The 14,660-nt window shown below is 45.4% G+C and overlaps 1 protein-coding gene across 1 annotated transcript in view; it reads right to left on the bottom strand.

Moving 5' to 3' along the window:
- The window catches only part of SHPRH (SNF2 histone linker PHD RING helicase), a 1,474,452-nt gene that overhangs the window by 1,378,657 nt on the left and 81,135 nt on the right, over positions 1-14,660 (bottom strand). The gene's annotated exons all lie outside the window — the stretch shown is intronic.

Raw genomic sequence — 14,660 nt, 5'->3', positions numbered from 1 at the left:
CACATTTCAAGTCTTGAGTAGGGGGACTTTGTGGGATGTATTAACCCACTTATGCTCTGCCTTGCGGCATCCCTGTTTGCCGATGGTGCCAGAATTATCAAAATGGCCGCAAAACCCCTGTGCGCGCCAAAACCTATGGAGATCAAGCTTTGCAACACAAAAAGATGGCTGCCATCTACCATGCATGTTGTCATGGTGGAATGGAGACTGCACTGCTGAAACATGTCACTGGGCTGCCCAACAAGTAAAAAATGGAGACTGCATGAAAAGCAGTGTTTTGCTGAACGGAATCCAGAATCTTGTTTTCAAATCCATTTTCTTGGTTGCTGAAACTGCAGAATGCCTGTCCAAAACCTCATAAAACATCCAATATTCTTGCTGGGTGTTACTAGCCACTTCATTCAAGAAATCATCATGAACATACAATGTCATGAACAGCGGAATCTGTCACCACAACATTCACAGCAAAAAAATGTGCTTGCCTGTGAAACATGGGCGCAGTACCAGCGGCCGCCTGTATTATGACAGCTGTCAGTGGATTGCATCATAAGGATTTAAACTTGTACAACTGAAATCTAATGTCTGAAATTTAAGTGACCCATCATTGAAAGTAACCTAGGTTGTCCCTATTTAAATCTCATGGTTTAGAAGCTGAAATAAGTGTTATAGCTGTTTGTTTGAAAATTAGAAAGCTTATTTTAAACCAAGAACAAATTGCAACAAAATGACATTTGAATTTAAGCCTGACTCCAAGCCAAACCAGTATAACAACTTCCCCACACAAAGGCCAGGCCTATCTCTCCACTAGGAAATCACACCTCTGTGAGGATTACATCAGGGGAGGAGATATTGGGCTGCAGGGGAAGAGAACAATGGACTTCCTCTGGCTGAAAGGATATGCAGAGTGTGAAGAGTCATAAATGGCCTCTCCCAGAAGGAAGGGGGCAGGGATTGCTTCTGAGCTGCCAGAAGGAGGAGGAGGCGGGACAGACAACCATTTGTTGATTCACAAGGACAAAAAGCACATTTTTAAAAAGACTGATAATTTACTGTGTAACATTGTGAAAAATAGGTACACCCCGGACTTGTGAACCTAATTTTCGGCTGCACATTTTAAGAGGCGTCAGAACTCTGTGCTATGGTTATGTTCTGGGAAGTAAAAGTAGAAATTATGGTTTTATACCAAATGTAATTATGTCAAAAGCATGAAACTTCACACGCTTATGCCCATATACAATGCACACCTTTGTGGGAATTTGCTCCGAAATTGGACCGTGTGTTCCGGCCAAAGAGGGCAGAATTCTGTCAAAAGCAGACCCAAGATCCTACAGCGACGGGGCTTGGAAGAGTATCTGTCCCACAAAATATGTGATCTATGTATGTTATTGTTAGAAAGGTTGCACATTTGTAAATATGTATTGTACTAAAAGTAGATTTTATGTTCAAAAGCCAAGGGGAGGATTCTCTGACTCATAAACCCACATCATCATGGTGACACCCTGTTTTCTCCTCCAATCAAGGGAGAGAGGAGACTCTAGCCAATAGCCTAGCTAGGGGGTGCGCTTAGGATAAGCCAGCATACATACACCCCTTTACCATATGCATAAATAGAGAAAGCCGAGGACATAGAAACACACACAGATTCACCCACTATCCTGATCCTGGCGAAGCACCCTGAAGCAGATCCATCCATATCCCTTGCTCCAGATTCCAGAAACCTGGCAAGCAGAAAGGCCCATTCCATTAGTTGAACCATTTTCACCTAGGCCTTGCGTTTCCAGGACCAGAACGAATCCCACAAAATCTAAGGGGAACAAAAGAAACAGCCGGGCTGTGCTGTAACTGCTTTCCTGCTAAAATAATTATTACCAGAACCAAAAGATCCAATCCTGCTGTGCGGTGCTGTGCCATGCTGTGACCAGAGCCATTGCAGACCCAGTCCAGTCCAGTGTGCCCAGCAGAATTTCTGAGCAGAATCCCTGATCTTGACGGACCAGAATTCCTGACGGTTCTGTTCAAACATATATATAGTGAGTATCCATAGAATAGGACTGTGTCACTAGCATATGTACTATCCATAGTCTATCCCTATCCAAATCCATCCTATATTGTCTTCGGAACCTGCATTGTTAGAAATCTTTTTGAATTGCCTGAACCCTCTATCTTATCCCTACTATCTTCCTTTGGTACTAGTATTGTTAAAAATCTTTGCGCTCATATATATTCCATCTGAAGAAGGCAAGCTCCTCGGCAGGCAGTCGCCCGGATCCAGTGGCGCCCTGGTCCAGTGGCTGTGCTTCCGTGTGGTATTTGCTTCTTCATAGTCATCCCCTACTGTAAAGAAATCCTGTTTGTCTTTTGAAAGCGCATCCCTGTTTTCTCATTCTTGCGCCCATCTCAGAAAAACAACCTCCACTAAAACGTCCATAACTTCCTCACATTTTATGCTAGACACAAAATTTCAACTCCTGCTTGTAGTTCACATCCACAGCTTCCACTCCATTCCAAATTCATATAGTTTTCCTGAGATTGCTATTATCGCACGCAGAAAAATTTGCCGTGAATTTTCGTTTTGGCAAAATAAATCACGTGTAAAACAGCTTTTGATTGCACTCAACCTCAATTTTAAGTTTGCACATTGCTTATTAGTGTCAAATCATCGCTAGTGTTTGTCTGCAACTATCCAAAGCGGTTCCCATTAGAATTTCAACAATTTCAGTCATTTAAACCATATTTAGTGTTTTACCCAATCCATTCTCAGATAACTTTAAAACCATTTTGACAGTTTGCCAATCACTTCTGTTTCTCTCGTGTGTTGCTGGGGGAAAATTGGGATTGACATTGGACCTCATTACACGGAAGGCGGTAGCTATGGCGCTATTAGCGCCATGGCTACACCCTTACCGCCGTCGGAGACGGGTTCCCGGAATAGGGACTTACCGGTCTATTCCGACCATTGCGGGACCGGTAAATCCCCATTCCGGGAACCATTCCTCATTCCCATTTGAGCCCCCATAGGGCTCAATGGGAATGGGGAAGGAGCCAATAACGGGCCCGCAATTAGCGGGCCTGTTATTAGCACTGAAGTCCTTCAACAGGTCCCGTCCTTAACGCCTGGGAAAACCAGGTGATAAGGTAGGGATCCGCTAAAGGACCTCGTAGTAGAGCGGTAGGGGATTACCAGCACCGGTCCCTTACCGGTAAACCCCTACAGCCTTCCGTGTAATGAGGCCCATTTTGTTGAATTCTGCATTCCTGAAACCTGTTCTCTCACCTCCTATCTCTTTACATTGCTTGGTGGGTGGCTGAGGGTTGTGCAGGGGGAAATAGTAACCACGTTGCTACTTGATTTGAACACTCACAAAAGTATGATTTCTGTGCTGAATTGTTTTGCTCACTATTACTCTTAAAGAGATTGCTTAGTGTTACCTCACCCCATTGGTGATTATTGTATAACCATTAAACATAGTATGATTACATTGTGAACTACATAAATAAATATTTTAACTTTGCAAACCAGCCTGATTCCTGGTTCAGTGTGACCGGGGGTTCCAAGAGAGGGGCGTGATTTAAGTGGTACATTGTTCAGAATAAAATAACTTTTAGACACAAAATAAATAAGGGTCTCAGTTGTGCATTGCACGCTAGGCGTTGACTTAGGTGAAGTGCCGGATTGAAATCACTTGCAAGTGTACTTGTTTAAATAACACAGTAGTGTTGCCTTTTAGGAAAAATAGCCTCCCTTCCCTACAACTGCAGCTGGAAAGCTTGGAATGCCAGGTGGATCACTCTCAGCTCCAAGAGATTAATATGGAGTATTGCTTCTGTCACTCTGATCATTTGTTGTACCTCCAGGTTGTCGAGAGAAGCACCTCAGCCCATCATGAAGCATCTGTGCAGACTTGTTCCTTAGACACTGGGAGTCCATAAAGGTCACCCACCATGACATTTTCCTTTCTGCACCGCTACTTGAATCGTGCACCAAGCCGGAGCCCATTGGAAACTTCAGTTTGTTCCAAAGGAACCTGATCTCCCGGTGGAGCATCCGCATGCAAAGCCTTGCGTAAGGAATGAGAAGAACACAAAAGGCTACATTTCATTATATTAGAGTCAGTGAAAGCAACCCTGTAATTATGGCTTAATTGAAACCCACAGTACCAGCAATTTTTCAGATGTTTATACTTTTGATGTGTTCAATGAATCTACACCAAACTTTAAAAAAAAAACATACATTCTTCTCTTTGAGATGGGCAGCTTGTCCATAAAGAGCGAAGGGGCACTGAGCCACCAGTATCCTCGCCGTACCAACCCAGTGGAAACGGTGAGCGCTGCTTACTGCAGCTGTACGACCGCTCCTGAGCTGGCTTAAACGGTCAAAGGGAAACTTGCTTTCCCTTTGACAGTTTAGTTCCCCAGTGCGCATCTACAATGGACCACACAAGGTTAGGGGTATTTTGCTTTCTCAGACTTGCATGGCCCATGGGAACTGCAGGCTAGGGAACTGCTGGAACATCCCTGAGTCTCATGCGGACAACCACACCTGAAGCAAGCTTTTAGCACTGACCCGATCCATGGAACTTAATTAATGCTCTACCCCACAAACAACAAAGGCAACACCCTAGATGTTGTCTTTACATCATCCCACTCATCACCTGCATCAACCCTATCCCACTTGACTAGTCTGACCATGCAGTTATCCCATTGTCGATCATCCACTCAACCACAGCCACAAAGGTCAGGTTAAACCTCACTCAGCATCGCCCCTTCAAAACTTAGACTTCCCCACCAGAGGGTATGCCTTGATCCTTCTAGAATTATTCAACAACTGCTATAAAACTGGTGGTCACTCATACCCCCCCCTAAAAAATAGCCCACACCAAACCATATGCTCCATGCTACACTCACAAGTACGCCTCCAACAAATGCTCATTCAGAGCCTGGAGAGCTCACAACCCTCAAACCTCTCCCTGCTACCGTAGGATTCTGATTACCAAGGCCAAAGCTGCTTAGTTCTCCACTACCATCGCGGCAGCCTCTAACAGGAGCAAAGCTCACTTTGAAGCGTTAAACCATTGTACTGAACCTGAGGTGCCAGCAACTCAGGGAAAATGCAACAGAATCAAAAACTTGTTATTGAAAAAATACACAAACTCTGACAAATCATTGATCAACCTCCCACAGCATCAGCCCCAGTGTACTACAGCACGCACACTGCTATGCTGGTCAGAATTCTCTCCTCTCACACCCTCAGACGACCTAAAAACAATTGCCTACCTCAAACCTACTTCCTACTCTGACAATATCATCCCGGCCTCCATTATTAAAAAAATGATGGGCCCAGCGCTCAACTCCTCAGCATCATTAATGCCTCCCTACAGAAGGCTAATTCCCAGACACCTTCATGACTGGTCTCATATGACCTTTTTTGAAAAAAACGACTGTAGACCCAGACAATCTGGTCAGCTACCGGCCCATTAGGAGCCTCATGTTTGCTGGCAAAAATCTGGGAAAAAGTAGTCGCTACACAACCACTCACCAGAATCAAACAACAACACCTTCTAAATGGCAATCAGTCGGGTTCTGCATCAAGTGGAGCATCATGGAGAAGGGCGACTCATACCTGCTCGTCCTCCTTGACCTCTCGGCTGCATTTGACTCCGCCGACCACTGCATACTCCTCTCCGTCCCTGCCAACAGGATGGGATTCTCTAGTAAAGGCCTGAATTGGTTTATCTCCTACTTCTTGGGCAAACACCATAACGTGCATCCTAACCAACTCCCAGTCTCCTGCGAAGTCCTCCAAGGCACCATCCACGCACCAATCCTTTTTAACCTTTACATGGAGCCTCTGGCCACACTCCTCGCTGATCATGATATAGCCATCAACTAATATGCGGACGATACTCAGTTGTTCATGAGAGTAAAAAGCCCACAGGACATCAAGTTGTCTCTGCGATTAGCAAGCCATCATCCAGTACTGGATGTCACCTGCCTCTCTCAAACAACCCATCCAAGATGGAATGTGTCCTCCCGCTAACCAACTTGTTCAACAGTGGCTCAATAATATGCACTTAGAAGGATTTGATATGCAGCTCTTAAATCCAAATAAACGCTTAGGCTTCACCACTGACCGCTGTCCTTCCAGAAACACATAGCCGAAAAGGCCCAAACGGCTTGGCTCCAAATTTCCAACCTTTGCAAAATCAAACCCTTCATCCCTCCACAGGACTTCCAGACTGCAGTGCAGGTGCTTGTGGTCTCGCATACCATAGGTCAGGAGAAATGACCTATTAGGGCTCCCGGTCGCTCACTTGGCTCTTCTAAAAGCAGTCCAACACGCTGCAGCAAGTCTTATTATGGGTAGCCGGAAATTCGACCAAATCAATACCATCCTATATTAAGTGAATTAGCTTCCTTTCCAAGCTGGGATACTGTTCAAGACTGTATGCATCATCTACAAACAAGTCACAAGTAGTATACCAGTGTACCTGGTGGCTAAGCTCTAAATATTTGGTGGCACATGTTCCAGCAAAAAGTTCAACTGGCTCGAATCACAACTCGTTCGCAAAAAGAGAACCCACAAACAATCCACCTCTTGCCATACACCCTCCCCCCCTGGAACTCAATCCCAGTATTAGCTGTGGCGTGCAGGAGTGAGGAGACTGAGACAGAGGGCGCATTTCAGTATGATCTTTATTTAAAGAAAGAAGAAAACACCTACCTTTCCCTAATTCTAGAGGGTTGTCCCTACCTAACCAAGGAATAACTGGGGTGTTTGTCGTCAGGGTGGAAGTCCAAATGAATATCCTTCCTCTGTCCAAAAATCTCCTCTATTCTAGCCCTACCACTAAACAACAAAAATAAACCTAGTTAGTCCCAGAAGAATGACTCCCTTCTCTTGGTTCTGCAGGGGTCAGCCCTAGGGGCAACGTCTAAGAGTCTTTATTTTAGTTCAATTCTTCTTCGTGATGAGAAAATGCCAGGAGAAGGTCTTCTTTCTCCTGGCTCCACAAGTCCAACCTTCTCTTGACAGTCCATTACAACTTAGCTTCTGATTCAACAAATGCAACCAAGGAGAATGATTCCTTTCTCCTGGTTCCGTGACTCAAATTGCTCTTCTATCTGTTTTTCACAATAGTTCTTGTGATCCCTTCTAGTTCTCAGCAGGCTTCTCTGACGGCTCTCTTGAATGTAGTACACTCTTTATCTTGGATTTTAACCACTGTGTCCCACTTACAGAGACCAGGGATACTGCTCCTGAGGCTCTGTATACTTTGGTTACTGTTGGAACAGTTATTGAGATGAAGGAGATTCCTTCCAAGGCATTCTTCCCAATTGTTCTTATTCTTGGTGCAATTACTGGGATGAGGCAGTTCACTCCCAAGCCTTTCTTCACAACTCTTATTCGCAACGCAATTACTAAGACGAGGGGGATCACTCCCAAGGCTTGCTTCACAATTCTTATTCTCAATGCAATTACTGAGACAAGGAAGATCATTCCCAAAGCATGCTTCACACTCTCCCACCCCCCTAATGGGTCTTCTGTAGATCCCATTACCTTTACTTTTGTTGAAGCACGTCACTGGTTCTCCCTGTGGTGTAGGGCTTCTGCGTTCCGAGTGAACAATGGTTCGGCTTCGCTCTTCTTGCTCCAAGGTCCCGCTATGCCTTTGAGGGTGTTCCAGGCAGGCGGTATCAGTGTATTTGTGGGATCAGTCGGTACACCTCCTCAAGGTCACGCCATGGTCTCCCGGATTGCAGTTCCCAATTCAGCTACAGAAGGACTCTTCTGGTCTGCAGTCGGCATCCTCCCAGCGTCTGGGTTATTCCTTCAATGTCCCGTCTTCTCTCCGGGTCGAATTTTCTGGGCTGACTAGGCTTGGAACCTGTGACTCTCTTTACTGAGTCCTCCTTTGCTTTTTAGCTTGTTGAGCTGGGACCTCCCCAGCGGAGTGCCATAGTCCGTCGTTGGGCTCAGTTGTGTAACCCTCTTGCCTCCTCTGGGCAGTATCTGGTCAATCCATCGAATACTAATGCATCTAACACCATATCATCGAATTATAAGCAACGAAATGCCATTCCATCGAATCTCCATTTCGTTGTTTATAATTCGATGGATCCATCGAAATTAGTAATATAAAACTGTGGGTTAGATTAGGGTTTGGGTTTTGGGGTTAGGGTTGGGGCTAGGTTTAGATTAGGGTTTGGGTTTGAGGTTAAGGTTTGGGCTAGGGTTATATTGGGGTTAGGGTTTGGGGTTAGGGTTATATTGGGGTTTGGGGTTAGGGTTGGGGCTAGGGTTAGATTAAGGTTTACATTAGGGTTATGGGTTTGGTTTACATTAGGGTTAGGGCTTGGGTTAGTGTTAGGGCTGGGGTAAGGGGTGGTGGGCGTGGGGGTTGTGGGGACACCCCACCATTTCCCCAATATACATAAAAACTTTAAAACGTTACATAGAGCTGGGCAGCGCCGAAATTTCAGTACTGGACAGCTCCATGTAATGTTTTAAAGTTACAAAAAAAAGCATTGAAATGCTATTTTTTACATGTAAAAGTGCATTTCCATTGAAACCAGTCCATTTATATTTTCGATGGACTGGTTTCGATGGAAATGCACTTTTCCATTGTAAAGATAGCCTGTCCTTGCAATGGCATTCGATGGTCTTTCAATCGATGGAAATGCATTTTGATGCATTTTTTTCAACGGAAAGACCATAAAAATCTTTAAAAAAATAAACCAAGTGTCTTATCTGTAGATTTTCAACGGAAAGACCATAAACCCTGTGGGCCAACCCGTGCAAGTATCTTTAACATGAGTGTTCTGCATGACTCTGAATGATGTTCTTCTCAGTACCTTCATACTACAAGTCTTGTTTAGACTGAATTTTCATATTGATGGTGTCTAATCTTACAGGAAGTAGTATCACAATAGAACACAGTCGTACTTTCAGCCTGAACCTCGACAGATCTTAAAGGTTTCATGGTTTCTAGGGCAGGAGTGTTAGCGAGTTCCATCATGGAATGTGAGTCCTTTTCCTGTAGGGAAGAGTCGCTCCCTGTGACGTCCTCCCGCTTTGTATCACCCCTAGGGGGACTGTTGGGTAGTGGCCTCACCTCCCTACGCTCACAGGGAAGTGCTCCCCCTTAGGGAGAAGTGACGTGATACTATGAATCATCACACAGCTCGAAATGCCCCCACAATTCTCCAGTTTTGCAAATCTCTCAAAACTTGTCTTTTTCAACAAGACCTCAGCAAGGACTAATCTCAATGAGTGCAGAGACTGCAAACCACAGTAATGCGCTACTGTTAAAAAGATTCCAGCCCAAATGCTGGCTACCCACACCCTATACAGCGTTCTGCTGCTCTTGAGCTACGCCTGTTGCAAGGGTGTAGAAGAAGGCAACTGACCAGGAGGTGTCATAGTGGCTGGCAAATACTTTTATTGAATAAAACAAATCTAGCTATCCCTAACTCTAAGAGGGGTTTCCCCGCCTCAAACCAAAAACTAAAGGAGCTGTCAGAATGTTCAACTGAAAAAGCCACTATCCTGCATCAAAACCCTACATCTGTCCCATACACTACAACTATAGACTCTTAATCAAAAGTAAACTTAATTTACCAGTAGAATGACTCCCTTCCCCTGGTCTTGATTTACGCACATCCAGAAGAGGCAAGGAGGAATGACTCCCTTCCCCTGGCTTCTCTGAAAATGTTCAAGCTAGTTCCAGGGGGAATGATGCCCTTCCCCTGGGTATTAGTTTCAACAATGTTCCAATTGAGGACAGGGGGAATGACTCCTTTTTCCTGTTTTCTTAATTAACTTATACAACAGTCCCAGGCTCTACTGTTGGTGGTCTTTTCTTTGCCACTGTTTGGAGGGTTCCTCCCTCCGATATTCACCTTGTACTTGTTTAGGCCCCAGACCCCGTTCGCTCCCCTTCTCTTGTCGGGCCCACTTGTTTCACTCTCCTGCCGTGTACTGCCAATGTAGATTACTTGTATGCTGGCTTTGGTTTGGGTCCCAGACCCTGGTTTCTATTCTTTAGGTCCTCTTGGTTCACTCCCCTGCCAAGTACTGCCACAAGGAAGATGACTCGCTTTAACATAGTTTTCATCTCGGTTTGGGTGCCAGACCCTTAATTCATTTCCTTCTCACTAGGCCCACTCAGTTGAGTCTCTTCACAAGGACTGCCACAAGAAGATGCTTTGTATCGTTATTCCCGTGTGGTTTCTCTCTCTCCCGCACCTCCAAGCCCCTACCGGTCCCTGTGACGTACCTGTTACCTTTGTTGGCACCAGGACTCTTGGCCAGTTCTTCCTGGGTGTTTGCGTCTTCTCGCCAGGCCGCGCGGTTGTGTTTGGCATCTACTGCTCTCACTCCGCGTACCTTCTTCCCAATCTCTTCACCGATGTTGTAGGTGCCGTTACTGGACCATTTGGTCACTGTCTTCCAGGCCCCAGTCACGTCCTTGACCAACTCCACAACACCGGGCAAAAGACACCCGTCATCGGCCTATTGCCTTTGGGAGCAGATTGTTCTCAGCTGTCCCACTGCGTCGTCTGTGTCTCTTCAAATTTCCAGGGCTGGACTGTCATTTGTGCTGGTCTGCAATTCTCTATGTATTTCAAAGGACTCCCTTGCAGTAACCAATACTGTTCCTGTATCTTCTCTGAGCCATTCTTCATGGCTCCTGGTGGCCACCTCATCTCAGTGTTGGCCTTGCTGGTAATCTTCATGCTTTGGGTGATCTTTGTCGTGTCATTAATAGAGTTAGTCCTACTATCAGTACTGTTTGCAATCTTCTTTGTCTCAGAAGAAATAACTTGTATAATGTTACAATAACAAATAGAAGGGCTATCAAGTGGGGGTTGGTGGGAAGGTGGGGGAGCTGTAGTTTTTCATGCAATTTCTAATAGGTGAAGCTTTGCACTTGCAAACAGCAGAAACTATTTGTGTTCGATGGATTGGCACATAACGTGGGCAAAAAGATCAGGTGTTGTTCTGAAAGCGTGATTTGCTTTATTTGGTCAAAATTCATCTAGTTTTTTTTAAATGTATTTTTTTTTTAAAAATAAAAGTGGCCGAAATCCGTGTAGGGGCATTTCAAGCTTGCATACCTATTTGAGGATCAGTGGAGCAGTTTTGTGGCCCACAGACCCAATGTGGCCAGTGGGCTATCAACCTTGTGTTTGTGGGCCTGTGGATCTGGATTGGGGCTTATGAGTCCCGAGCTGGGTCTCTGTGGGCCAATGCACCTGGCCCACACTGGTACACATGCTCATTGGTCCAAAGAGCCAATGAGCCTGTGCATCTTGCTTGGTGGCCATGTGCCTGGCATCTCATCTGTAGGTCCGAGGGTGGATCAGAGATGGATCTGTGGAGGCCCACATCCCTGCCCTCGGACCTAAAAGCCTCGAGCCGTGTCTGAGATGAGGCTGTGGTAGGCTGTGGATCCAGCTGCAACCCACAAACTGTGTCCAGAAAGTCAGTGATGGCCCGCGGATCCAGAGGTCACATCGGGTTGATTGGGGGTATCATTGCCATGACCAAAAGGCCATAACATGGACAAGTGGCCACTGGTCATGTAAACTGGCCAAATTAGGTGGTTAGGGCAGGTCCTTGCAAAGTGGTGGCATGGCCTGGTGTCAGGTCAGGCTTTGTGGCTACATCAGGGGACTTGGGAGTTCCAGGGCATCTATGCAGGCCCTGTCCAGGGGGCACAATAGGTGTTCAGGAGGTGCCTGAGGGTTGGGTGAGGCACAGAGGTCAAATCCAGTGGTCAGATTGGTTGGCTAGGCGGTGCTCAGGCATGGCCAAAGGTCGACCTCCAAGAAAAGTGACCACTGGACACAGCAAGTTTTTCAATCATTGAGGAAGCTTACCTAGTAAAACGTGACAAATGTTGGAAATGCCTTTAAATAAAGTGCAAACACAGCATGAAATGCATCCCTTATACAAAGTGCATTAAACTACAAATGAAACATTAACTCAGACTACATCAATACTTCACAAAGCACACGTCTAACATCATACTAATGTAATGTACCCAATATTAAAAGCAAGCATATTTTATGTTCGCATTGAGCCTACTTGCATTCAGGGCATATTGTATGTGCATACAAATATTCAGAGGGAATATAATGTGGTGTGGGGGGGGCTGATGGGTGGCGCATGAAGTCATTCCCAGCATACTACCTGTGTGCTGGGATAAATACAGAGAATTTGCACCCTCTCTCCAAGGGGGTACCACCGCCTTTGGGACTAGGGATGTGAGTCTCCCAAGCTTAACAAACCCTAATGGACAGGGCAAGCGGGATCCCACTGGAAGTGAACCCCCCCCCCTTTGAGGACGAGAGATCCCATTAAAACGATAATCCGTAATCTTCAGCATTCTCAAGACCCCAATGTGCTTGTTGTCTATATGGGACTTGTGTAATGACTTAAAGCTTCCTATAAGGATGGTTTGGTGTAGTTTCTGGCCCTGTGTGTGCAGAGCATTTGCTTGGAACAAGGGAGGAGTGAGTGAGTGAGAGAGAGGACCTCCTTCTTGGAGGTGTGGCAGGAAGCAGAATATCACACACCAGGAGTGGTGAAGAGAACTATGGCAGAGCCTGCAGAGTGCTGACATGGAATTGACGTACGCTGTGGCTCCAGGAAATACAAAGAGTAGAGGCCAAGAGAAAACAAACCCCAGGATGGGTATAAGAACGGTGAAAGCTCAAAGCTGGCTCAGAAAAATCAAACCCCACAGTGGGGTAGGAAACCTGAAAAGCCCAAGGCAGGCTGAGAAATACCAAACCTCAAGGCGGAGAGAGGTGGAAGACGAATGTGGGGTAAGAGATACCAAACCCCAAGGCTGGATCAGAAACCCGAAAGCTAAGGAGGGCTCAAAGAAACCAGATACCCCAAGGCCGACCCCTAGCCAGGGTAAAAGGAACCAACACCAAAGGTGGAATAGAGACCAAGTATGGTGTAGAAAGGGAAAACACCATGAATTTTCTTGGGAAAGAATACAAGGAGTGTAACTGGAGGTGGGGGGCACAGGCCAGACATCCCCACGTAACATACATTGATTTGAAAGAGTTGAACTCTACAGACCAAGGGAAGCTTGGAGAGACATTGAGCCTACAGGCAGAGACCGTGCACAAGGGTGGAGAGCCCTACTGAGCAAGTCACACCAGGGTGGAGGTCAGAAGCCAACCACCATTTGTTTAGTTAGGGCCAAAGCCCAAGTGTACTTTTCCCTGAGTTTGTCTGTTTTTTATAGTGGTAGGGTTAAAACTTAGGTGAGCGTAGCATTTTGGACAGATAACTTTTGTCTGTGTCTCTAGATTTAGGGAAAACATAAGTTTCTTTCTTTGAGATCTAATAAAATAAGGTTTGGACACAACACCACCATGTCCATATCTTGATTCTGATCTACCACAGCACTTACTGCTTACTTGTATGCCGAGCGAATATTATGTGCCTATGTTTATTCAAAGCATGCTCTAGGAAGTCATGTGGCCTCATTCCAAGTGTGGCAGTCCAGAAACAAGGGCGACGGTAAGCTTACCGGCACCCTTGTTCCTGGAACGCCACATTACGAGTCTGCTTGCAGGGGTGGTTGCGTCTGGCAGGGTCAGGAATACTTTTCACAGAAGCACTAGCACAGTTAGCAACGGTGCCGGTGCTTCCGTTTCCCCACTTCCATGGAGTCCTATAGGACTCCAAGGAAATGGGCAGTTACTGAATCTGCCGCCTGACTTCCCGCGCCACTGGGAGTTCTAATATCCCGGTGGCACCAGGAAGTCAGGCGGCGGATTCTGTGTTTCTGGGTAAACGGCAACCCGCCGGTGGCACCAGCGGGTTACCGCCAACCTAGGAATGAGGCCCATGGTGTGGTTTTTTTTCATGAGCATATTTCATTACATTCCGTACTACTTCACAGGTCGGATTAATTGGTACATTCCTGGGATTCCCAAAAAGTAAACATTGACTTTTGCTGAATTGATTTTCCCGAAACGTATGTGGCGTACATAAATTCCAGGTAAGTGTTAAGTCTATACTGAAAATCTCGATATGCATCTTGAAAAATAAATCTGTTTTATTTTAGGTCTATGAAAATCCCAATCCAAAAAACGGCTATTTTTGCACATTTATTAGATTAATCCATTCTCGTCACTTAGCCATTTGTGCGGTCAGATGTGGCCAGACCAATTGTTTGCTAAATTTGGTGAACGTACATTAACATAGTCAAAAGTTAGAGGAAAATATCATCTTTTTCTCCTATGTAAAGTCCAGTGAAACCTTAACTATTGAATGCTCTAGTATTACAATGACGAGAACAGGGTAGAAGAAAAAACGCCAGGATAATAATGTACGCATTTATTAATTCCTTCCTGCCATAGAAGTGGTGCAGTTTTGGTATGTGTACTGTGTTACAAACGGCCTTAATCTGACCAATCTAACACTCTAATGTGAATGTACAGATCTTAGAAATGAATTGTACAATCAACAATTCATATAATCACATTCTTACCATCTGATTTTTTTAGTATAGCATTATGGATCATGAGTTAACTTGCACTGTAATTTTCTCTCTTAAAAAATGTGCAAAGGGCCATTGTTCCTTTTGAATATTTTCAGAAATATTTTTATTATCGGGAGGATAGCTCAG

This window comes from Ambystoma mexicanum, chromosome 4p (assembly GCF_040938575.1).
Source record: "Ambystoma mexicanum isolate Mex_15411 chromosome 4p, UKY_AmexF1_1, whole genome shotgun sequence".
Taxonomy (NCBI): Eukaryota; Metazoa; Chordata; class Amphibia; order Caudata; family Ambystomatidae; genus Ambystoma; species Ambystoma mexicanum.
This window is presented reverse-complemented; position numbering and strand designations above follow the sequence as displayed.